A 10533-nucleotide genomic window follows, 5' to 3' on the forward strand; every position below is an offset into this window, starting at 1 on the left:
AAGATGACGTTTTCATAGGAACCATTTTTATTTCCATTTCGCTTTCTGATCCCGTTTTATTCCACTTTTTGTTCAATAGTATGATGAAAAGGCAAAGCTTTTTGCTGCAGTTTTTATTTTTTATGGTGTTCACTGAAGGGTTTAACTAGTGTTACAGTTTTATAGATTGGGTTGTTCCGGAAGTGGTGATGCCAAATATGTGTACGTTTTTTGTTGTTATATAAATAAACGTATTTAATCTATTGATTCAATATTTTTTTCTTCTTTTTATTTATTTTGTGATTTTTTTTCGTTTTAAATAAATTTAAAACACTTTTTTTAAAATGTTTTTTACTTAGTCCTTATATGGGTCTTCAATTTTTATTTTTCTGATCACTAGTCTCATGCATTGCAGTACGCATGTATTGCATTGTATGAGATCTGCCATCAGCTAAGTAACCGGCCACCATAGGTAACAGACCTGGAGGTCATCTTGTGACCTTCGGCTGCAATGGCAACGCTCGACTCCCCCGTGATGTAATCACATCTCATCAGGGTGGACGTCGGAGAGGTGAGTGCGGCATCTAGAAGGTAGCAAAGGGTTAACACCATGAGGACCTGATCCAATTGGGTCCTGATGATATCACCTGTCAGAGCTACCGCTCTGCACGAAATCACAGAGTTTGCTGGACCCTGGCGGTCCTGAGCGCTACGAGACTGCAGAGACATGAGACACCTCTGCGCTGCATGAAGCCCAGTAAGTGCCGGCGTTTCTCTACAGTGGGGCGCTAGGGAAACTGTTAAAGTAACATTTCAGTCATTAACGTCAACCTTTATCATGCTTAAATGTGCAACTAAGTAAAAAAATAACAGAAAATTATACAATTATTGTGTCCAAAAATGATATTGCAGCACATATCGTTTCCAAGGGAGAGGCAAACAGCTGAATTTTGGTGATTATGTTACACCATCAGTTGTATTTACATAAGACTTACATTCTATGTACAACATTTTAAAACAAAGGCACCTCGGATTATGATGCAAGTAGCATAAACCTAACAGACCAAAAGTTTGGACACCCCTCATTTAAAGATTTTTCTGTATTTTCATGACTATGAAAATTGTAAATTCACACTGAAGGCATCAAAACTATAAATTAACACGTGGAATTATATACTTAGCAAAAAAGTGTGAAACAACTGAAAATATGTCTTAGGCTATGTGCACACATTTCGGATTCGGCTTAGGAATTTCTGGTGCGGATTCTGTCTCTCCTGGCAGAAAACGCACCTGCGTTTTTTTGTGCGGTTCCGCAGCGTTTTTTTGTGCGTTTTTGCTGCGGTTTTCTTGCAGATTTGCTGCGTTTTTTACCCCTGCGGTTTTTTATAATGGAATGGGTACAAAAACGCTGCAGATTCACAAAAAAGAATTGACATGCTATTTCTTTTAAACCGCAGCGTTTCCGCAGCTGATTTTTTTTCTCATTGATTTACATTGTACTGTAAATCAATTGCGGATCTGCAGCGTTTCTGCACTGCAAAGAACGCTGCGGATCCGCAGAGAATCCGCAACGTGTGCACATACCCTTATATTCTAGGTTCTTCAAAGTAGCCACTGTCATGGTTCCCAATGGCAGGGGAACGTCAGGACACATAAATAACGGACGAGCTCTTGGGTGATGGAATCTCGAGCTGACCGTGAGCTAAACCTACCACACAACTAATAGTGGCCGGGGGGCGTGCCTAAGTTTTATCCCTAGACGCCTCTCGCCAGCCGGAGGACTAACTAACCCTAGTAGAGGAAAAAACAGACCTGGCTTACCTCTAGGGAAATTCCCCCGAAAAGGAGACAGAAGCCCCCCACATATATTGACGGTGAGTTCAGAGGAAAAGACATACGCAGTATGAAGGTAGGTTCAGCAAAGCGAGGTCCGCTTACTAGATAGTAGAAAGATACAAAAGGGAACTGCACGGTCAGCTGAAAACCCTTTTAAAATACCATCCTGAAATTACTTTAAGACTCGTGTCAACTCATGACACCGGAGTGGTAATTTCAGCCCACAAGAGCTTCCAGCTACAGAGAATGATATAACTGTAAACTGGAACAAAAAATACAAACAAACTTAGGACTAAGAGTCCAACTTAGCTGATCAGTAGTCTAGGAGCAGGAACATGCAACAGAAAGGCTCTGGTTACATTGATGGCCGGCAAGGCAATGACTGAAGAGCAGGAATAAATAGGAACTCCCCACTACTGATGAAAACAGGTGAACTGAGAAAGAAAACACACCCGAGTCACCAGTACCACTAGCCACCACCAGAAGGAGCCCAAAAGCAGATTCACAACAGTACCCCCCCCTCAAGGAGGGGGCACCGAACCCTCACAAGAACCACCAGGGCGATCCGGATGAGCCCTATGAAAGGCACGAACCAAATCAGAGGCGTGAACATCAGAAGCAGTTACCCAAGAATTATCTTCTTGACCATAACCCTTCCACTTAACCAGATATTGTAGTCTCCGTCTGGAAATACGGGAGTCCAAAATTTTCTCCACAACATACTCCAATTCACCCTCAACCAGCACAGGAGCAGGAGGCTCGGTAGAAGGAACAACCGGCACCTCATACCTCCGCAACAACGACCGATGGAAGACATTATGGATAGCGAAAGATGCCGGAAGGTCTAAACGAAAGGACACAGGGTTAAGAATCTCCAAAATCCTATAAGGACCGATGAACCGAGGCTTAAACTTAGGAGAAGAAACCCTCATAGGGACAAAACGGGAAGACAACCACACCAAGTCCCCAAAACGAAGACGAGGACCAACCCGACGACGGCGGTTGGCAAAATGCTGAGTCTTCTCCTGGGACAACTTCAAATTGTCCACCACCTGTCCCCAAATCTGATGCAACCTATCCAACATAGTATCCACTCCAGGACAATCCGAAGACTCCACCTGACCGGAAGAAAAATGAGGGTGAAACCCCGAATTGCAAAAGAAAGGAGAAACCAAAGTGGCAGAACTAGCCCGATTATTGAGGGCAAACTCTGCCAACGGCAAAAAGGCAACCCAGTCATCCTGATCCGCAGACACAAAACACCTCAAATAAGTCTCCAAGGTCTGATTAGTTCGCTCCGTCTGGCCATTAGTCTGAGGATGGAACGCAGACGAAAAAGACAAATCAATGCCCATCCTAGCACAGAATGCCCGCGAAAATCTAGACACGAACTGGGTCCCCCTGTCAGAAACGATATTTTCCGGAATACCATGCAAGCGAACCACATTTTGAAAAAACAGAGGAACCAATTCGGATGAGGAAGGCAACTTAGGCAAAGGTACCAAATGAACCATCTTTGATAAACGGTCACACACCACCCAGATGACAGACATTTTCTGAGAAGCAGGGAGATCAGAAATAAAATCCATAGAGATGTGAGTCCAAGGCCTCTTCGGAATAGGCAAAGATAACAACAATCCACTAGCCCGAGAACAACAAGGCTTGGCCCGAGCACAAACATCACAAGACTGCACAAAAACTCGTACGTCTCGAGACAGGGAAGGCCACCAGAAGGACCTAGCCACCAAATCCCTAGTACCAAAGATTCCAGGATGACCTGCCAACGCAGAAGAATGAACCTCCGAGATGACTCTACTGGTCCAATCATCAGGAACAAACAGTCTACCAGGCGGGCAACGATCAGGTCTATCCGCCTGAAACTCCTGCAAAGCCCGTCGCAGGTCTGGGGAAACAGCAGATAATATCACCCCATCCTTAAGGATACCTGTAGGTTCAAAATCACCAGGGGAATCAGGCTCAAAACTCCTAGAAAGGGCATCTGCCTTCACATTTTTAGAACCTGGTAGGTACGAGACCACAAAATTAAACCGAGAGAAAAACAACGACCAGCGCACCTGTCTAGGATTCAGGCGCTTGGCAGACTCAAGATAAATCAGATTCTTGTGATCGGTCAATACCACCACCTGATGTCTAGCCCCCTCAAGCCAATGACGCCACTCCTCAAAAGCCCACTTCATAGCCAAAAGCTCCCGATTACCAATATCATAGTTTCGCTCGGCGGGCAAAAATTTTCGAGAAAAGAACGCACAAGGTCTCATCACGGAGCAGTCGGAACTTTTCTGCGACAAAACCGCCCCAGCTCCGATCTCGGAAGCGTCGACCTCAACCTGAAAAGGAAGAGCAACATCAGGCTGACACAACACAGGGGCAGAAGAAAAGCGGCGCTTAAGCTCCCGAAAGGCCTCCACAGCAGCAGGGGACCAATCAGCAACATCAGCACCCTTTTTAGTCAAATCAGTCAAAGGTTTAGCAACATCCGAAAAACCAGTTATAAATCGACGATAAAAATTAGCAAAGCCCAAGAATTTCTGAAGGCTCTTAAGAGAAGTAGGTTGCGTCCAATCACAAATAGCCCGAACCTTGACAGGATCCATCTCAATGGAAGAAGGGGAAAAAATGTACCCCAAAAAAGAAATCTTTTGAACCCCAAAAATACACTTAGAACCCTTCACACACAAGGAATTAGCCCGCAAAACCTGAAAAACCCTCCTGACTTGTTGGACATGAGAGTCCCAGTCATCCGAAAAAATCAAAATATCATCCAGATACACAATCATAAATTTATCCAAATATTCACGGAAAATGTTATGCATAAAAGACTGAAAGACTGAAGGGGCATTTGAAAGACCAAAAGGCATTACTAAATACTCAAAATGGCCCTCGGGCGTATTAAATGCGGTTTTCCACTCATCCCCCTGCTTAATTCGCACCAAATTATACGCCCCACGAAGATCAATCTTAGAGAACCACTTAGCCCCCTTTATTCGAGCAAACAAATCAGTCAGCAGTGGCAAAGGATACTGATATTTGACTGTAATTTTATTCAAGAGTCGATAATCAATACACGGCCTCAAAGAGCCATCTTTTTTAGACACAAAGAAAAAACCGGCTCCTAAGGGAGATGAAGAAGGACGAATATGTCCCTTTTCCAGGGACTCCTTAATATACTCTCGCATAGCAACATGTTCAGGTACGGATAAATTAAACAAACGACCCTTTGGAAATTTACTGCCTGGAATCAGATCTATGGTACAATCGCAATCTCTGTGAGGAGGAAGTGAACCAAGCTTAGGCTCCTCAAAAACATCACGATAATCAGACAAAAATGCCGGAATCTCAGAGGGAATAGATGATGAAATGGAAACCAAAGGTACGTCCCCATGAGCCCCCTGACATCCCCAGCTTAACACAGACATTGCTTTCCAGTCAAGGACTGGATTATGAGATTGTAACCATGGCAATCCGAGCACCAAAACATCATGTAGATTGTACAACACAAGGAAGCGAATCACCTCCTGATGGTCTGGAGTCATACGCATAGTCACTTGTGTCCAGTATTGTGGTTTATTACTAGCCAATGGCGTAGAATCAATACCCTTCAGAGGTATAGGGACTTCCAGAGGCTCTAGATTAAACCCACAGCGCCTGGCAAAGGACCAATCCATAAGACTCAAAGCGGCGCCAGAGTCGACATAGGCGTCCGCGGTAATTGACGATAATGAACAAATCAAGGTCACAGATAGAATAAACTTAGACTGTAAAGTGGCAATTGAAACAGACTTATCAACCTTCTTTGTGCGTCTAGAGCATGCTGATATAACATGAGTTGAATCACCACAATAGAAGCACAACCCATTTTTTCGCCTAAAATTCTGCCGTTCGCTTCTGGACAGAATTCTATCACATTGCATATTCTCTGGCGCCTTCTCAGAAGACACCGCCAAATGGTGCACAGGTTTACGCTCCCGCAAACGCCGATCAATCTGAATAGCCATTGCCATGGACTCATTCAGACCTGTAGGCGCAGGGAACCCCACCATAACATCCTTAATGGCATCAGAGAGACCCTCTCTGAAATTCGCCGCCAAAGCGCACTCATTCCACTGAGTAAGCACAGACCATTTACGAAATTTTTGGCAGTATATTTCAGCTTCATCTTGCCCTTGAGACAGGGCCATCAAGGCTTTTTCAGCCTGAATCTCTAAATTAGGTTCCTCATAAAGCAACCCCAAAGCCAGAAAAAACGCATCCACATTGAGCAACGCAGGATCCCCTGGTGCCAATGCAAATGCCCAATCTTGAGGGTCACCTCGCAGCAAGGAAATTACAATCTTAACCTGCTGTGCGGGATTTCCAGCGGAGCGAGGTTTCAGAGAAAGAAATAATTTACAATTATATTTGAAATTCAAAAAACGAGATCTATCTCCGGAGAAAAATTCTGGTATAGGAATTCTAGGTTCAGATATAGGAGCATGTATAACAAAATCCTGTAAATCTTGAACTTTTGTGGCAAGATTATTCAAACCTGTAGCCAAACTCTGAGGATCCATTTTAAGCAGGTGAGATCAGAGCCATTCAAGGGTTAGAAGGAGAGGGAGACAAAGACTGCAATTAGAGCTGAAATGCAACTGATTCAACTATAGAGCAAGCATCAAGGAAGAAAAAAAAAAAAAAATTTGCAGACTTCTTTTTCTTTCCTTTCTTCTGCCAACAGTTTTAACACTTGGCCGGCCATACTGTCATGGTTCCCAATGGCAGGGGAACGTCAGGACACATAAATAACGGACGAGCTCTTGGGTGATGGAATCTCGAGCTGACCGTGAGCTAAACCTACCATACAACTAATAGTGGCCGGGGGGCGTGCCTAAGTTTTATCCCTAGACGCCTCTTGCCAGCCGGAGGACTAACTAACCCTAGTAGAGGAAAAAACAGACCTGGCTTACCTCTAGGGAAATTCCCCCGAAAAGGAGACAGAAGCCCCCCACATATATTGACGGTGAGTTCAGAGGAAAAGACATACGCAGTATGAAGGTAGGTTCAGCAAAGCGAGGTCCGCTTACTAGATAGTAGAAAGATACAAAAGGGAACTGCACGGTCAGCTGAAAACCCTTTTAAAATACCATCCTGAAATTACTTTAAGACTCATGTGTCAACTCATGACACCGGAGTGGTAATTTCAGCCCACAAGAGCTTCCAGCTACAGAGAATGATATAACTGTAAACTGGAACAAAAAATACAAACAAACTTAGGACTAAGAGTCCAACTTAGCTGATCAGTAGTCTAGGAGCAGGAACATGCAACAGAAAGGCTCTGGTTACATTGATGGCCGGCAAGGCAATGACTGAAGAGCAGGAATAAATAGGAACTCCCCACTACTGATGAAAACAGGTGAACTGAGAAAGAAAACACACCCGAGTCACCAGTACCACTAGCCACCACCAGAAGGAGCCCAAAAGCAGATTCACAACAAGCCACCTTTTGCTTTGATGACTGCTTTGCACATTCTTGGCATTCTCTTGATGAGCTTCAAGAGATAGTCGCCGGAAATGGTCTTCCAACAATCTTGAAGGAGTTCCCAGAGATGCTTAGCACTTATTGGCCCTTTTGCCTTCACTCTGCGGTCCAGCTGACCCCAAACCATCTCAATTGGGTTCAGGTCTGGTGACTGTGGAGGCCAGGTCATCTGGCGTAGCACCCCATCACTCTCCTTCTTGGTCAAATAGTCCTTACACAGCCTGGAAGTGTGTTTGGGGTCATTGTCCTGTTGAAAAATAAATGATGGTCCGACTAAACGCAAACCGGATGGAATACCATGCCGCTGCAAGATGCTGTGGTAGCCTTGCTGGTTCAGTATGCCTTCAATTTTGAATAAATCCCCAACAGTGTCACCAGCAAAGCACCATCACTAGTGTTGAGCGATACTTTCCGATATCGGAAAGTATCGGTATCGGAAAGTATCGGCCGATACCGTCAAAATATCGGATCCAATCCGATACCGATACCCGATCCCAATGCAAGTCAATGGGACGAAAATATCGGAATTAAAATAAACCCTTTATACACTTGTAGGTTCATTCTACATGAAGGAAAACAACTAAGAATAATGTAGGATGTATTGGGGGATGTGGCGGAGACATTAAAGGCACAGAGGTTTAGCCCAATGTAATAGAATAGCAGGATTTTTTTTTTTTTTTATGACGTTCGGCGTTAGAAAGAATTTGACTATGTTATTTTTTTTTTTTTTATGTCACATATTGATGTTTCACTACTTCAACGCCCTTCACCTTCTTTTTTACTTCTCCCACGCTTTCTTCTTCACTATCCTCATCATCAGCTTCTTTGACATCAACTTCTTCACCTTATTCATCTTTTTCTTCATCTTCTACCTATTATTTTTTGGGTTACATTGTTCATATTCTTTTTATTTTACTATTATCTTCATCATATTCTACTTCTTCATCATATTCTTATTTGTGACAGGCATTCCCGTAGTTGTTATCTATAAAAGTTTGAAGATTACACCTTCCGTTCTGCCTGTCACAAAAGAGTTACATTTGCCGCGTTCAGTTTGGCCTGCAGCATCAGGCTTTATCCAGGGGCACCACGAGGAGGAACGGACTCACCCCCATACACTGCTTAGTCTTCTTCTGCTTATAATTTAGATAATATTTTTTGCTCTGATATTTAGTGTTATGCTTAATGTTCTTCTGCTCTTTGTTCTGCAGCCTCTTGTTCTTCTGCTTCTCGGTCTTCCAGGTCGTCGTCGTCTCCAGGGTCGTCGTCTCCGGGGTCGTCGTCATCGGGGTGGTCTTCAGGGTCGTCGTCTCCGGGGTCGTCGTCATCACGGTGGTCTTCAGGGTCATCGTCTCCAGGGTCGTCGTCATCACGGTGGTTGTCGTCTCTGGTGTCGTCGTCATCTTAGGGGTGTTCTTCCGGGTCATCGTGTTTAGTCTCTTGAACTTGGAAATGTAGCAGAAGGTACAAGAAGGCTGAGAAAATGCCGAGAACCAGCTGATGGAACTGGAACTCGGATGGCTACCCGAAGGTCCAAGAGCCAATGGAACTACCGAGGACCAGCTGACGTTACTGGAACCCGGTTACTAAGCAGGAGGTACCCGTGCCTGAAAGCACTACCAAGGACCACCTGACGTTGGTGGAACTCGGATACCCAGAGGGAGGCACCTAAGCCAAAGGCTCTGCCCGGAACCAGCTGACGGTACTGGAACCAGGATGGGGAGCAGAAGGTACAAGAGCAAAAGACAGTGCCGAGAACCAGCTGACGGTGCTGGAACCCGGATGGGTAGCCGAAGGTCCAAGAGCCAATGGAACTACCGAGGACCAGCTGACGTTACTGGAACCCGGTTACTAAGCAGGAGGTACCCGTGCCTGAAAGCACTACCAAGGACCACCTGACGTTGGTGGAACTCGGATACCCAGAGGGAGGCACCTAAGCCAAAGGCTCTGCCCGGAACCAGCTGACGGTACTGGAACCAGGATGGGGAGCAGAAGGTACAAGAGCAAAAGACAGTGCCGAGAACCAGCTGACGGTGCTGGAACCCGGATGGGTAGCCGAAGGTCCAAGAGCCAATGGAACTACCGAGGACCAGCTGACGTTACTGGAACCCGGTTACTAAGCAGGAGGTACCCGTGCCTGAAAGCACTACCAAGGACCACCTGACGTTGGTGGAACTCGGATACCCAGAGGGAGGCACCTAAGCCAAAGGCTCTGCCCGGAACCAGCTGACGGTACTGGAACCAGGATGGGGAGCAGAAGGTACAAGAGCAAGTGTCTGCGTGGCTTTTGCAGGACACGATGCCGGCTGCACAGCAGGGGAACAGCTGGCGGTGCTGAACCCCACTGACACATTGGCTGGTGTTTTTCTCTGTGCAGCTAGCAGTACCGGGCCCCAACTGGCGGTGTTGGAGCCCGGGGTCAGCAGGAGGAGGAGATGGAGCAGAGTGTAGGCCGAAGCCTGCACTGGCGGCAGCTTTTGGGTCTGTTGTGCCTGCGTGGCAGTTGCAGGACACGTTGCCGGCTGCACAGCAGGGGAACAGCTGGCGGTGCTGAACCCCACTGACACATTGGCTGGTGTTTTTCTCTGTGCAGCTAGCAGTACCGGGCCCCAACTGGCGGTGTTGGAGCCCAGGGCTCTGCAGGGGGAGCAGAGTGTAGGCCGAAGCCTAATTGAACCAATTTCAAAGGTAACCTTTAACCCCCCCTCAGGGGTTACAAAGTAGAAGAGCCACAGCTTATGCAGCAGTAGTGCTGCACAAGTCAAAGGTTGCTCTTTTAATTTCGCTCCTTGCACACGCTGAGTGAAACACGTATAACATTTAGCCCTTTATACAGTCAAACTGTGTTGGAGGCGCGAGTTCCCTTTGTAATGAGACGCAGCACAGATTTCAAGAATCCCACCTTGGTGCTGGGTGCAGCCTCCTGAGCGTTGTTATTTGCTGTACAGGAGTCTGCGCTGTCGTGTTATCCCCTGGCCTAGCGCTGTTAGCGCTGCCCATGTTCTGGCATCATTTAATGTCGGCCGGTGCGTTTCGCGATGACCATGAATCCCAGCCCCGCAGTGTCTTAACATTGTTAAAACACTGCGGGGCTGGGATTCAGGGCCTGGCGCAGCACATATGTTCGCCTCTCACACTCGGGTCCTTACACCCGCTTCAGACTGTGCGGCGTCATCTGATCC

Source organism: Ranitomeya variabilis, chromosome 8 (assembly GCF_051348905.1).
Source record: "Ranitomeya variabilis isolate aRanVar5 chromosome 8, aRanVar5.hap1, whole genome shotgun sequence".
Taxonomy (NCBI): domain Eukaryota; kingdom Metazoa; phylum Chordata; class Amphibia; order Anura; family Dendrobatidae; genus Ranitomeya; species Ranitomeya variabilis.